Source organism: Colobus angolensis, unplaced genomic scaffold, assembly GCF_000951035.1.
Source record: "Colobus angolensis palliatus isolate OR3802 unplaced genomic scaffold, Cang.pa_1.0 Scaffold6, whole genome shotgun sequence".
Lineage (NCBI taxonomy): Eukaryota > Metazoa > Chordata > Mammalia > Primates > Cercopithecidae > Colobus > Colobus angolensis.
Genome location: NW_012119598.1, coordinates 23,286,836 through 23,292,835, shown reverse-complemented (window position 1 = coordinate 23,292,835; position 6,000 = coordinate 23,286,836).

Genomic DNA, 6,000 nt, shown 5'->3' with positions numbered 1-6,000 from the left:
TGGGATTTGGCAAATACTAGTGTCAAATATAAACGTGCAGGTATTTGTCTTGAGTTAAACCTAAACAATTAATGAGTTATGTGAGCACATACATTTACCAAAGCAGGCCAGAGATACCCATGCCTCACCTTTAATCTCTTTTAAATATTTGGGATGATAGAGGAGACTTCAGGTCAAGATTTCACAGAAAGAAGTATCAGAGACAGACACTGATTCCTCAGTGAAGATGCCAGAATTTGTTGTTCAGCAGAACATGTCAAATTTATCAATGTAACGATTCAGATCAGAGAAGGAGAAAGGAACCAAATTTCCTGAAACAGCAAGTACTCTTTTGTGTTCTGAGATAGTTGAATAGAAGTTGTCGATGCTTAAACATTTAGCATAAACATTCATTATGTTTTATTGCAGACAGCTCTTGTTCCACACTAAAATGTCTGGCAGTCCAAGAGAAAAGTAACTACAATGACAAAAATCCACAATCCATGTTATTCATGGAATTGTTGAAACAACAATGTATTTTTAGATTGGGAAAGATAAAATCTAGAAGATGATTTCTTCTACTTGAAGGAAGATTATTTGGATTATTTTCTATACATTTAGCTCCATAAGATAAAACTAGAACCAGCTGGAAAAAATTTTAGGGGTAGCAGATTAAAGGCCCATTAAATATTTGTTCTAGTAATTTGAGCTACCCTAAATTAGGATAAACTACTTCATAAGGTCGTAAGTTGCCATTCCTGTGATATTCACACAGAGGTGCATCGTGATGATCATGGACTTTCTGTATTACATGAAAAAGAAAAAGAGAGAAAATATAGCAGATAAGAGCAGGGACCTGGGACTTTGGGCAAGTTGCTTAATTATTCTGTCCTTTAACATTCTCATCTGTAAATGGGAAGAGACATAGTTCCACCTTGAGACTGTTGTTAGGTTTAAATAAGGTCAGAAAAAGGTTCTACTATGCTTGGCACATAGTAAGTGCTTAATAAATAGAAGGCATATATACAACTAACACCATGCTAATTAAAAAAATCTAGTAACGAACACCACAACTCAACTGCTCTACAATAAAGGAAGCTTTGTGACATGCCTTTTCTCACTTTAATTAGGATTCTAGTTTTCCATTTAGACTGTTTGGCAGGGAATATGGGCATATGGGCATCTCAGTGCATTAGTAAGTCACGCCACCAAACTGATCTTGCTTTTTGGATATAAGTGGTCTTAGTATCTTTGCTGGACTGTATTATTATCCTCTATTATTTGCTCCCCTCTTCACTATAAAAGAACAATATGACCCCATCGATGCCACGTGACTTAGAGCGCCTTCAAGAAAATGAAGTATGCTTCCCCATCCCATTGTAAGCCTTGGCTACGTGATTCACTTTGTCCAATAGTATACGCTCAGATATAACATGAGCCACATACAAGCAGAAGCCTGAAGACACATTAGTTTTTTTTCTGGAAGTCCTGTTGCTCTTTCCCTCTACCATGAGAAATGTAGAAAAATATACATATTATGGAGGTGAAAGGTAGACAGAAAATACAGTCATTGGTTGCTTAACCATGGGGATAAGTTCTGAGAAATGCTTCATTAAGCGATTCTGTTGTTGTGGCAACATGATGGAGTATGTTTACGTAAACTTAGATGGTACAACCTACCACACCTAGTCAGTATGGTATAGGCTATCACTCCTAGAAACCTGTACAGTGTGTTACTGTACTGAATACCGTAGGCAGTTGTAGCACAATGGTAAACACCTGTGTATCTAAACATATAAACGTAGATATGTTTAAAGTACAATAAAAATACAATATAAAAGGTTAAAACGGTACACCTGTATAGGGCACTTGCCATGAATGGAGTTTGCAGGGCAGGAATTTGCTCTGGGTGAGTCAGTGAGTGAGTGGTAAGTGAATGGGAAGGCCTAGGACATTACACTACTGTAGACTTTGGAAACACTGGACACTTAGGCTACAGTAAATTTATTTTTAAGATGTTTTTCTTCAACCATAAATTAGCCTTACTGTACTTTACTGCAATCTTTTTACTTTATAAAGTTGTTTATTTTTAAAGTTTGACCTTTATGTAATAACACAGCTGAAAACCCAAACATATGTACAGCTGTACAAAAACAGTTTATATCCTTATTGCATAAACTATTTCCTATTTTTATTTTACTTTTTGAACTTTTTGGCAAAAATTAAGACTACAGCACACATAGGCATTTGCCTAGGCTTACACAGGGTCAGGATCATCAATATCACTGTCTTCTACCTCCACATCTCGTCCCAGCAGAAGGTCTTCAGGGGCAATAACACACAGAGAGCTGTCATCTGTGATTACATTGCCTTCCTCTGGAATACCTCCTGAAGGACCTGCCTGAGGCTGTTTTATAGTTGACACATATATGCAGAAGGAGTACACTCTAAAATAATGATTAAAAGTATACTATAGTAAATACATAAACCAGTAATATAATTGTGTATTATGATCAAGGACTATGTATTATATAATTGTTTGTGCTCTACTCATATGACTGGCGGTGTGGCAAGTTTGTTTACACCGGCATTACCACTTACTATGGCTGTGATATCACTAGGTGATAGAAATTTTTCAGCTGTATTATAATCTCTTGGGACAGACCATTGTCATATATGCAGTCCCATGTTGAGGAAACGTAGTTAGGTAGTGCATGACCATGTATTATACCAGCTTCTTCTAGCTGCATCTCAGAATGTGAAGCCTTGTGGCTTGCTATGGGTTCGAGACCTGGTAGGTGTCACACCCGAATTTTCACCAGGAGCCAGAGGAACAGGAGCTGCAGGAGGTGGACAGGTAGCAGCCCCTCCCCAGGCCCCCAGCCTGAAGCAGGGCCTCGCACCCCCTTGACACTAGGCTTCTGGGGCTGCATCGACAGTGGTGCTTGTTTCTTATCCATTGTCAGGGTACAGGGGCAGGTGTTCAGCTCCCTTGGGACGAGTCCCTTCGCTAGTGACAGGTTTCATCACCAGCTGAGAGAGTTTGCTAAGTGCATTGATTTTTCTAGGTGTTAAATTTTAGGGCTGTGGACAGAGCAGCTCTAAGCTGGCAGATATGACCCAGTTGCCCTTACAAAGAGAAAAGGGCTGAGCACTCGTGATTTAGCCTGAGGCTCTCCAGACTCCCATCTTGCTTGCACGTGTGACTTCTGCCATTGGTTCTCTTCCTTGGTGCCCTGAAATGACAGAAAAATGCAATCTGGTATCAACAAATTTGGAGGTAAATGGAGACGCCAGGTGCCCCGCCCATAAAACAGATCTGGTATTTACATAAGGAATTTGCAGAGTCCTGGTCAGTTCCCAGGTTGGCTGAAGGCTTTGATGCAGTACCAATGTGATCCAAATGGTTTTAAAAAGCAGGTTTGTACCAACAGTGGAGCAGAAACTGAAGCCAGATCAAAAAGTCCTTAAGAGGTTGGACGCAGTGGCTCATGCCTATAATCCCAGCACTTTGGGAAGTGGAGGCGGGAGGATTGCTTCAGACCAGGAGTTCCAGACCAGCAATGTAGTGGCACCATGAGCACTATAGCAGGACCTTGATGGTTTTGAAAATTAGCTGGATTTGATTGTGCACACCTGTAGTGCTAGCTACTCAGGAGGCTGAGGCAGGAGGACTGCATGAGCCCAGGAGTTTGAGGCTGCAGTGAACTGTGATCATGCCCCTACACTCCCATCTGAGCCAGGTAGTAAGATCCTGATTTGGAAAGAAAAAAAAAAGTCCTTAAGACAGCTGGACTGCCCTCTCTCAGGCAGCTCCAGGGCTCTGGAGACATCTTGAAACTATTCTCTGCAGGGCACTCTGTGTCAGGCTCTTTGTGGAAGCCAGAGGATGATGTCTCATCGAAAGGCCAGAGTCACAGCATGGCTTTAAACTGAGAGTGTCGAAAACTCACAGTACATATACAGCGAGGATACAGAAGGGAAGGAAAAATGGAATCCAGGGTCTAGAGGAGAGCTTTATGCCTGTCGCTGCAGCCTTGGCATAAAGGGCAGAAGTACTCCAGCAGTGATTGGGAAGCCCAGAAGGACTGACAGCAATAGATTGCCAAATGATGAGAAGCTGGAGGAGTTGAAGTCAGGGGAACCAGGTGACCAAACTTCAGCAACAAAGTAGAGCACATTGGCCCGTGAGTTCTGGGACAGCGTCGGGAGCTTCCTGTACAGAATTTGAGTTGGGGCTTAGCTTGTGGAAATGTCTCATTCAGTACAGCTGGACAAGAATATGTGGAGCTGTCTGAATATCTGTGTATGGAGTAGCTACATTGAAATAGGAGGAAGTGATGAGCCTGGAATATGGGAGTAAAGATCTGCTTAGATAGATTCAAACCTCTTAGAGCACTGTTCCCAGGCTGACCCCTGTAGATCTTCACCCCTTTTTTTGCTTGGGCTCTCTGTATGCTGCAAACCAGCCCATGTTGCATGTGTAGTTATCACTTTCTATGATACGTGCAATATATGTTGACGAGGGAATTGGGAAACTAAATCGAGATGACCTGGGGAGCAGAGCTGCAGCTACCAATCTGCTAGCTTTCCAAAGGTAATGAGAACAAAAAATAAATTTTGTTATTGTAAATGAATGGGATTTTATGATTGCTGCTACTGAAGCAAATCTAAAAATATATAGAAATCTGAACCAGTACACAGAAATTGGTACCAGAAGTAGGATGATGACTTCACAAAGACATAAAATATGAGCTACTGACCTCAGAGCCAGGTGGTAGGTAATGAGGAAAACATTATTGGAGGATGAGAAGAATGATGATCTATATTATGCAGTGATGTCATATTTGGGTTATATGTCATCTGCGATATCATGGAAGTGAGCAAATGTACCTATTGAACTTGTGGCTTTAGACAAAGAGATTGCAATGTAAGAATATTGCTAGGGTGCTTGGGTTGTTATTTTTAGCTGTCTTTGATTAGGTATTACAAGAGTAAGAGAAGTTCTATAGAATTTCGATGAAAGTATGGAGAGGATCCTGGGATGAAAGTATATAGAGGGAATCTAGAAACTTCAGTTCTAGCAGGATTGGAAGATGCAGTTAATGAGAGAAAAAATTACATGCTTGGGCAACAAAACTTAGACTACATCTCAAGAAAACGACCAAATCTTTTGTATGATCATCACCTCCTTAGTTAAACACTGTGAATGGTTCGAAATTGCCCACAGAAAATCTTCTATTGGGGGAAAAATGCTTAGGATGAAGAGAATGTATACATGGCTCATCCAGGAGGTCAGTAAACTCAAGATAAATCTAGAAAGAGGAGTATCTCAAAAAGAATTGTGGGTGTAGCTTTTGGCACATAGAGCTGTTCGGATACAAACATTTGACAGATCGTACAGTCATCTCTCAGTATCCATAGGGGATTGTTCTAGCACTCCTTGCAGATACCAAAATCATAGCTGCTCAAGTTATTTACATAAAATGTCATAGTATTTGCATATAACCTATGCACATCCTCCTCCTATATGCTTCAAATCATGTCTAGATTGCTTAAAATATCTATTAATAATACAGTATAAGTGCTGTTTTGATGGTTGTTCTACTGTATTGTTTTGGCAATAATTTAAAAAGTCTGTATATGTTCAGTATAGACACTTAAAAATATTTTTGATCAGTAGTTAGTTGAATCTATGGATGTAAAGTGCACAAATCCAGAGGACTGACTCTACTGGCAAAAGTTTCACCAACCAAGAGTAAGAGACACTATGACAAATTAAGAGTTAAAAGAATTTGGGGGGCCCAGAATTTCTACAATGAGTTACTGTACTAACAAATCTGCTTAGTACCTAAAAAGGACATATTCTCCAATGTTCCCTTCAGATATTCAAGAACAACAGTGGAATAGGAAGAACACCCCAGAAAACAAAGCCAAGAGCTGTAGAAACCAGTGAACTGAGAGCTCTCAGACAGCAGAACTGGTGTTTATCAGGGAATTTCTTTTTTGATACTGCAATAA